Source organism: Etheostoma spectabile, chromosome 20, assembly GCF_008692095.1.
Source record: "Etheostoma spectabile isolate EspeVRDwgs_2016 chromosome 20, UIUC_Espe_1.0, whole genome shotgun sequence".
Lineage (NCBI taxonomy): Eukaryota > Metazoa > Chordata > Actinopteri > Perciformes > Percidae > Etheostoma > Etheostoma spectabile.
The window spans coordinates 15274330-15284668 of record NC_045752.1 but is presented as its reverse complement, the minus strand read 5'-3'; the positions used below and the strand labels follow the sequence as shown (position 1 = coordinate 15284668).

The window sequence follows — 10339 nt, the reverse complement described above, 5'->3', positions numbered from 1 at the left end:
TTCAAAGGGATTACCCAGGGAAAAGGGAAAAGAGGCATACTTTTTTCCTTTGGGCATTGTGACAGAAGCAATAATATCAAGTGTTACTCTGTCTGATGAGATAAATTATCATGTCGACTGGTTAGAAATTTTGAGAAGTGGTGCTTGAAATAAACAAGGCAGAACAGCTGCTAGGTGGTGCCACTTGAACAAGCGAGAGGCCTGCTGTTCACACATCAAAGTGACTTTATCTCAGGTGCTTGTTCAAAATAGAGTCAATGCCCCCCCTTTCCATCTGGCATTAACATGCAGCAGCATCTGAAGATCATTTCCTTATAGTTAAACTTGACTGCAAATGCATCTGTGGCATGCAGAAACTCTCTTAAACAGAAAAAAAGCATTTCAACCCATTATGTTTTCCTGAGAAGCAATCTTGTGGACTTGTGAATAATGCAATGCAAAGGTGGAAGTAGCTTGATAGTGTTTTTATTCCATGCAAAAACATTTTAATGAGTAGGTCGGGGAACAAATGTAGAATTGCTTTCATGAATGATTTCAACTGTGGTTTTGAGCAATCACGTTTTTTTCCCCTGTCAGTTGGGCATGGTGGACAGCTCCAAATACTTCAATACAGATGACCCTCTGCGTCATAGTTGCTGAATTCACACAAAATTGACCCATAATGTAAAAGATAATTTATTTAAGCTGCGGATTGGATTATAGTTATGTGGCATGCATATTAAAATAAGAATTGCCTTTCCTGACAGAATTCCAGATATTATACTGGGAAAACAAATGACTTTAACTCCAAGCATGTTGGACCGCCTAATATTTTTTAGTGTGGTTTTATAGAAATGTGACAAAGTTTAATATAGTAAAAGACTTTTGACTTTATTTAATCAAACTCATTTAGTTCAATGGAATTTATTTTAATAGAATCATTTTAACTATCAGTCTTTGGCAGGTATTTATCTAAGATGCTGGGAGCCTGTTTGTTTGGAATGTGTTTTCTAATTAAAATGTCAAATTTTGAGACATTTGTATTTAATTTGTTGCTATAAAAAATGCATCTTATCCAGCCGGAAATGGAAGAGGGACGATGAGCACTTACGTGGCAATTTTTGTATACTATGTTCAAAGTTACATTTTTGTTGGTAAAAACAGAGAAAAAAAGACTTGGAAGTTACAGAAAGAAAAGTTTAAAACATAAAAGAATTTGAGAACGGATGTAAGGGTCACAGTGAGCAATAAAAAGACATTTATGGACGGACGGGTTGAAAAGTGTGAAGATTTTAGTATGAAAATGCAATAAAGAGAAAGGGAGAGCAGAAAGTTATAGACGGAGTAGAGACACACTGTGCGAAAGTGACAGATAAAAAGAAAGAAGTGACAGCCAACAGTGACAGATGAGCACAGTGAACCATCCACCGCTGCAGACATAAATACTTCACTAAAAGACCAGACCAGAAAAGGAAAAGAATAAAAGTGGAAGTGCAAAAGGAGAGAGAGAGAGGAGTGGTGATGGGGAAGACGAGAACAGAAAGACGAGAGGTGACGGGAGAAAAGGAGATAAGGATTAGAAATAAAATGGACAAGATGAGAGAAGGGAGGAGGAGGACTAATGCTTTACAACAGAGGTACTGACCAATTCCACCTGATTGATCTGGTTTATCAGTATCTCACTACTTCTGTCTATTTCCACACACTGTCTCTCACACATGCCCACACATCCTCCTTGTGCTCTGCTGTGTATGGATTGATATTCCGTAAAAGACAATGGCCTCCTCGGGGTGGAAAGAGCTATACTTAGTCTTTTTTTGTCCATCATTGTGTGCGTCTGGATGTGTGTGCCTGTACTCTGGACAAAAGGCTTCTTGTACTCCTAAGAGAAAATGGAAAACACACTGTTTATACAGTACCACTGCTTCCACATCTTTCTACATTCACTGAAACGTAAACGTTCTGGAAGGCGAGGCCTCTTTACACTTCAGTACATTCTCCACTTTGCCTGTTAATGTAAAACGCTAAACACGTTTCTATGCAGCGTATTTAATTTGAAAGGTTAAATTTGTGAATCGAATATTGTACCTACACACTAAAACTTACAGCATTAACACAATACTGGGTTACGTTTACCATGTACTCAAAGGTAGAAAACTACCTAAAACAACTATACAACGCGTTGCATGATGACAGGTGACTTGGTATCAAGAGCGACAAAGTTCTCATGTGCCCCATGAAAAACCAAAAGTTAAAGCTGACATGTTTATCTTGCGTTTGTAACAAACGTATTTCTTTTAATCCAAACCTTAATCTTTCATTTCCTAAACCTAACAAGGTAGATCTGTGTGAATTACCAACATTATCCACGTGTTAAAGTCCATCCTGCACATTGAAATGATGCCACAGGGGTACTCTGTACGTTAAAAAGGAACGCCAAGGGGTTCAGACTTAGCATCTGTATGTGACATGTTGGGAGTGAGAATGGAACTGTAACCACTTATTATAATGAAATTTTTTTTTAAAAAAGTTATACACTAGTATCTGAAGTCTAGGCCCTGTACAGAGGACACAACTACTACTTTGTGAAAATGGCAGGAATAAATTTATTCCAAAAGGGGATAAAACAAAATCCTTTTCACTTAGATTTATAGAAGGAAAATGTACAGTCCCTGTAAATTAAACACCCAACTATATTGTATCTATATTTGCACAGAGCTCTTATTAAAATGCAAAATAAAAAATAGGTTAAAAATTAAGATATAGTAAATTGTCCACCCTTCGGTTTCTGTTAGGACACACTGAACTAAGTAGTCCTTGTTCACTCCTTCTTCAGGATCAAGTTGTATATCTTCCTTTTTAGTTCAGTTTTTAGGCAACTATGTTGTTTCCATTAGGGGCCCCTAATATGTTTGTTTTTTAATCTTAAACTTATCTGTAGTTAACTGTAATCTAAGTGAAGAATCCGGTGCATCCAAATCAGTGAAGCAGCTCCACGAGTCATCCACACGCAGCAGCAGTGGTCCTTATTGAGCCTCCTCCCAGTTGAAAAAATCCTCAGTCGTGATCTGTCAGAGCAGTCCTCTCTCACTGTCGTCTTTTCTCAGAACATCGGCCGTATAAAAAACAACCTGCACATCGAATAGTTCAAATATTTATTTTTGCGATCAAATTTTTAGATGCGATGACAATGCACAGACAAGTACACTACACATACCAAAGAAGGCACAGTGCTCCTTTTCCACAATCCTTTGTGATCAAATGTTTCCACACCAAAACAAAGAGAGGAAATACGGAAAAGAGGGAGACCTAACAAAAACACAACAGCAAGAACGATGTATGTAGTTCACAAACAAGACACACAGAAACAGACAGAGAAACACACAAACAAACAAGAGGCATTGACAGGGAGACCGGCATAAGACAAAAGAGACCAAACACATGCACAGTTAGAAGCCAGAAGGCAATGCTGAGCCAAGTGTCCAAAGTCTTTCCTGGCGCTCGATTTATGCGAACCGTGGTGAGCTCCATTTATATGACATCCAAAAAGGAAAGGGTCCATGTACGAATAAACAAGTCTTGGCTGCTGTAAGTTTTAGAGAGCTGAAGGGCTAACAGATCCTTCAGAAGCAAAACAATGACAGTTACAGGTACAGTATCATTAATCAGGGCAAATATTTTGGATGCGATATTGTTCCAGAACTAGCCAACAGGAGAGCAATCCAAGATCATTTTTCGGTTTTATTGGGCAGAAACTTTTAATTATTTTCATGTGATGCATTTTCACAGGGGTGAGATATGTCCTATGAATGACATTGTAGTGAATTTGCAGATAGTCTAGATTGCGTGATACTTCTGAAATGTTAGACCATACATCATGCCAGTCAAGATCGATACTCTGGCAGGAAGGAAGGCCAGAGTGGCCAGATATCACTAAGAGCTGATAATGCCTGGATACCACACCACAGGTTTTTGACTGGATAGTAAATAACTTACGGATAGGATGGATGGGCAAAGACCTCTGCCAGGTTACACCACATGCCTTGAGTGCTGATCTTAATTGAAGGTAAAATAAAAAAGAGAAACGTGGTAGACTGAATGCATTTTGTAAGTCAGAAAAAGGTAACAAGCCAACCTCACTAAAAATGTCTTTTAGACAATGAACCCCCCTCTGTTCCTACTGTGGTGCTGTTATAGGCCTCCCACCAATCAGGAGAGCTGCGTTACTGAATAATGGAGAAAATGTGAGCCAATTACAAGCTACATGGCAATATGTTTCAGCTAATCTCCAAGTTTTAAATAGATGAGAGATAATGCGTAGCTGCCACTGTTTGTCAGAGATATTGCCAAAAAGAACGTGATGGAGTGACCAAGGCTCTGTCATAGCATTTGCTAAGGTATGCCAACAACAGACTTATCTGGGTTAAACCAGGTGAGGATGGGCCTTAACAAAAAGGACCAAAAATATTGTTTAAAGTTGGGAACTGAGAAGCCACCATTCTCTTTCCTCCTCTGTAGAGTAGACATCCTCAGTCACGTATAAAATTGTAAATTATTCCAATAACCAGAAGTAGGGTAAATAGGTAGCATAGAGCTCACAAAAGTAATCCTGGGTAAAACATTCATTTTAATCACAGAGAGACGGACTTGAATAAACATGGGGAGACCCGTCCATCTTTCCATATCTTTCAAAACGTTGTTAAAAGCATCCAAATAGTTTAACAATAGCTTAACAATCTGGTTCAAGCAAGGGAAAATCGTTTAGCCTAAATATTTAAACTGCTTAACAATGGGGATGTTAGCAGAGATGATTGACTTGCAAGCAGAATCATTTAAATGAAATAGTGCCTGACTCCCATACTCCTCGCATAATGATAGAAGGTGAGGAAGAGCAGTGGTCAGTTAATGTATATTTTTAGGCTGCTTACAATTTCCGTTGGTCTGTGATTGTCTACCATGCTTTCTCTCGCTGTTTGATTACAGCAGCTGAGTTTCTTTTCTTTTTTTTTTTTACAAATGATGTGTTTCCCGTTATTATACTTCCACAAGAAGCTGCTGCTCACTAGTACTATGAACTATGCATATTTTCCATTTTAGCATCAGTAAATCGGTTATTGACTTGCGGTCTGTTAAGGAAAGCCGTGAATGTACATCTATCCGAAGTACTTCAACCTAGCTCGACCTAGTTGCTTCCCCTCCGCCTGGATTGGCTATTGTGAAACGCGCCAAGCCAGGCTGCCCAGATTAGACTAGGTCAAGCCTCGCTTCATCCAACCCGGTCTCACGCCAGTTTGTGAAATGGTCATGTTATTTTGATTTATTTATTTGAGTACAGGTCACGTTATGTTGTTTATTTCATGTACAGGTCACGATTTTCGAACCATACGTGACCATTTCACAAACTGCCAAGACGCTGGGCTACTCTGGGGACGCAACAACGGGGAAATTAAACGCCACACGCTGGACAGTGACAATATCTTGCGCCGGGACCCAATCTGCGGTCAACATGGCATGCAACAACGGGGAAATTAAACACCATCAGCCACAACAAGGAACTGCAGACAACAACGGGACGGATGAGGTTAGGAAGAGAATAACGCAAAAAGGAACTGCAACACGCGGTTCTCGATCCCTGGTCTCCGGGGTGAAAGTCCTGTGTTGTTTTTGGCTTTTGAATAATACTTGCTATCATAAATCGTTCTGTGATCACAAAACAAGCTTCCCATTGAAATACATTACTTCAAAATTCGTAATCAAAACAACATTCACATGACCTGTACACAAATCAATAGATTAAATAACGTGACAAATTCACGAACTGCCATGAGACTGGGCTGCTTTGTTTTATAAATTTTAAATTTATAAATTCTGCTTTTGTGAGACAGCCCCCAGGTGTAGTCTACAAATATGGGTGATCAGGTATGTGGGAGGTAAACACTGGGGAGGGCTGATGGTTTTTTACCAGAGCCCAGAGACGCCTTTGTTCCTTTGTTTGAAATGTTTGTTTGCGGAGACGTGGATGAATAAACCTCACAAATTGCCATCTTTTGCCTGGACACTGAACGTTTTTACCTCAGTGTAAGATTCACTCCTTAGGTGTCTCAGTGGCTCTTTGACTTTTTAGTTGTTGTTTTTTTTCAATCTGAGGACAAACCACCACAACACATGTTTCTCCAATTGTTTTTTTTCTTCTATTTACAGTCATGTAGATGAACACAAGGTAGATTTCCTAGCACAGAAAAAGAAAATACACTCACCGGAAAATATTTATCTGAACAGATCAAATCCTAGTTGTCCGAAATCTTCTTGTGAACCATAAATACTGAAACATAGTTCCTCTGTCCTAATTAACTTTAACATCAACCTTTAAATAATTAAACTGCTTCTTCTTCTTCTTCTTCTTCTTCTTCTTCTTCTTCGTGGTTTATTAGCCGTTGGCAAACTGACTTAAAGGTGCATTACTGCCACCAACTGGACTTGAGTGTGAACGAGAGGTTAAAAAAAAAAAAAAAAAACAGTCAAAGGAAACTAAATTCTCTTTACTAAATTAATTTCTCTTAGAAACGTAATAATATTATGATATACCTTGCCTGCTGTTTTCCCTAAAAGCCGTGACAGTGAAAAGGTGAGGTGGTTTGCCTTACAAAGTGTCTGAAAAAGTAATTTAACATCTTTTCCTTCCTCTTTTTTTCCTCGTTTAGTTTTTCCCTTTGACCCCTGGCTGGATATGGGCCTTTTCTACAGGCACCTAGCGCCCTCAATGGTATACCTTGAAAACTGCAAGATTAAACCTACAATTCAATTTGACTGAAACACCTGAGTTATATCACGTAGTTACCCAAACTAAAAAATGAAATGGTTGCCAGCTGTTGTAATGTAATCTAGCACTGTTTTTTAAAGTAACATGTCAATATTTGTCACTTGATTAAATTAGCCATTGGTTGAATAACCTAACAGTAAAGTAAGATGTATGAAACATAGTTTTTTGAACACTGGAGGTAGACTTATGTCGTTCATTACAACAATTTTCACTGATTTAGGTTTTTGAGCAATTGCAACTCTTGCAGAACATCAATTGATAATTCATTTTCTTCTTTTTTTTCAAGTAAGTTGGCAGGGTGTCAAAACAGCAGGTGGCCAGTTTAAAGCGCTGCAGCTTTTCCTTGAGAGTTTCCCAGTCAACAACATGGAAATGAGTCACCCTGATCTAATTATCTCTGTGCTGTGGTTGGAACTGACTCATTCCATTGTTTGACAGAGATTTATTGAAAGCATGTCTAATACTTTTTATCTCATCACTGAAGAACAATACAAACTCATTAGACGTGTTGGCAGACAGAAGGTCAGGGGATAACAGTGTCGGTGGACTTGTCAACCTCTCAACAGGCAGCAGTGATACTCAATTTGTTGAGTATCAATTTTTGACACATGTTCCCTACTAGCAAGTGTGTTACTACTTGATCTACCAACAGCAGTGATGGGAATAATGGCATTATAAATAACAGCGTTGCAACAACGTTACTTTTTTCAGTAACGAGTAGTACAAGTGATTGATTACTCTTCCCTTCTTAATAACGCTGTTACCGTTGTATATGGTACATTGTATGTGGTGCAAATTGAAGTTTTTTTTTGTCATCAGACCAACTAGATCTCTGAGTCGAGAACCAAGGACTTTATTTACTGTTCTTCCTTGGTTAGCGGGCAGTGCACGAGACAAACGCATAAATGCCGATGATTGGCTGGGGTTGAGCCTCCTCCCAGCTGGACGTGCTTGGAACACGTCCCTAGGGAGGCGCCCAGGAGGCATCCTTACCAGATGGCCAAACCACCTCAACGGGATCCTTTCGATGCGAACGAGCAGCGGCTCTACTCTGAGCTTCTCACCCTTTCTCTAAGGGAGATGCCAGCCACCCTCCTGAGGAAACCCATTCCGTCCGCTTGTACTTTGGATCTGGAGATAATTTGATGTTTTCTGATTTCCTCATTGTTTGTATGTGGATTGTATGTAAAGATGATGAAGTGAAATTCACTTTCAGAAATCAGTGCATATACTGTAAGTATTTGGACCTACTAATGGTGCTTGTTGTGTTGACCCAATATATAATTGGAATTTAAGAGAACTACAGAATTTTCTTTAAATTCAAAAACGTAGATTACTAAAAAAAAAATTTTTTAATCTAAATTCTGAATTATAATTCTATATAATTCTAAAAACTAAAATAAAAGGAAACATAATGACAAAGACATAATACAATGTTAAGAGTCAAACAAGAATTACTGTAATACAAGTTTGCTAAAAGCCTCTACACTATTTTACAATCCAACAAACCTTATTGTTGATTCAGCTTTATGGTAATTTGGCAGGTTATGGTTGTAGGTGGTGTTGTATAGTACCACATTTTGAGTTAATTGTGTTGCCTACTATGTTTAATATAATGTATTTCTTACAGTGGCACATTCCAAAACAGCCATGCATAGAGTTTAAAGGACCCATGGTATGGAAATGTACGTTTGAGGTTTTTTAACATTAATATGAGTTCCCCAAGCCTGCCTATGGTCCCCCAGTGGCTAGAAATGGTGATAGGTGCAAACTGAGCCCTGGGTATCCTGCTCTGCCTTTGAGAAGATTAAAGCTCAGATGGACCCGTCTGCAATCTTCCCCTTATGACATCATAAGGGGAACCTTAAGGTTACCTCCCCTTTATCTGCTTTGCCCGCCCAGAGAATTTGGCCCGCCCATGAAAGAGAGAGAGACATCATGGCTTGCAAACAAGGAAAGCATGGCAGTTGGTCAAGGCCTCACCCCACCATCCACCTTGCCCCCTTCTCCTTCTCAATAGCATTTAAAGCTTTAGACAAAGAAATGGCACATCCTAATGAAAGCTCGTTGTGGGACTGGCTCTAGTGGCTGTAATTCTGCACCAAGGCTGAATTTTGAGAGAAACTTCAGATACAGTATAAGGGGACCACTAAGGTATATATAAAAGCATCAAAAAGCATGTCATAGGACCTTTAACAAGTAATTTGATTTCAGTCTGTAATAAAATGCTGTTTTCTGTTTGTTTGTTTATTTGCTTGTGTTACATTTTTAAAGATATTCAATATCTGCACACAAAATCTATCAAAACCTTTATCCTGTGAGCATTGCCCCTGGTGTCTGTGTTTAGAGACCTATTTCTTTCCTCTCCCTAATTGTTTCATTGTTTCCAGAGAGGTTCAGAGCTGTAGCTTCAGGAAAGAGAGAGCAGACAGGACCTTTATTTCAATTACCTGTCCCCTCTACACACACACACACACACACACACACACACACAAAATCAAGTTATAAATCGCCTTAGGACAGCCTGATTCTCTGTCTGTGTTGAGACACAGACAGAACGAGTGTATATGTGTGCATAGACAGGTGACAGGTAAACGAAATAAATGGCTGCACTATCTCGCTCTTTGTTAGGTGTCTGTAGGGATGTGTGTGTTAAACCTATCTCTGAAACAATAGTCATTTAGGCAACACAAAATACGGCATTGTGTGTCCATCTTCCCCATTAGACTGCCATCAGATTTCTCTCAAACACACACGCATCTGACGACAAGGTTAGTAGAGGGTGTAATCATTCTTTTACGTCTCCAGGAAGATGAAGTGTCTCTGCTAACACACTTCCTCCAGGCCCTTTCCAGCCTTTGCAGGCCATCCTAAGCCTCCCTTCTTGCTTCCAGGCCAGTGATTTCACTTGTCATACATATGTGTCAGCTGCTGCTTGATTGACAGCTGTCATGGTGATTGGCAGTGCAAATGGCACACGGCAAAAAGAAAAAGAGGTGAAGAGACACATGCCTTAACATGTGGAGAGGAGAGGAGGGAAGTATTCCTGTAATGTGCAGATTTCACTCAGTAGGTTACTGTCAGAAATAATGATTAATATTCATATCTGTCAAAAATACAGTAAATTGAATTTTCACATTTGGTTAAAAAAAATGGATGTAATTATATGAAAAAGGATGATGAAAGGAAGAAGCGCAGGATTTTTTTAATTGAGTGCACAGGACTTTTGAATCACATTCAAGCACTGGGCGGTTTGAGGACAATGCCATGCCTCTTGTTAGCAAAATTAGCTAGGGAAAATATGAAAATATTGCATTGCAAGTCAATTTAAGGTCCGCACCCCTACATTTTCTGCCTGTGCCCCTAAAATATTTAGTCAGGGGCTAAAGTGCTCCAAGTGAAAAAAGGTTAGTATTGACCCTTCATTCCCCGGTCAAAAATTAACAAATCGCCTACTGTGTACAAAGCATGCTACATGAATTGCATGAGGTAAAATATGCCACACAGAGATATGAGATTAATATGGTGTGTGTGTGTGTG

At 39.2% G+C, this 10339-nt stretch overlaps 1 long non-coding RNA gene across 1 annotated transcript in view; it reads left to right on the top strand.

Annotated features, from left to right (window-relative positions):
- The window catches only part of LOC116670451 (uncharacterized), a 13017-nt gene extending 4457 nt beyond the window's left edge, over positions 1 to 8560 (top strand). The window contains exons 2-3 of the long non-coding RNA XR_004327027.1: positions 6982 to 6987; positions 8460 to 8560. This is a non-coding gene — a long non-coding RNA (uncharacterized LOC116670451). The remainder of the gene's footprint in view (positions 1 to 6981; positions 6988 to 8459) is intronic.
- The last annotated feature ends 1779 nt before the right edge of the window (positions 8561 to 10339 follow it).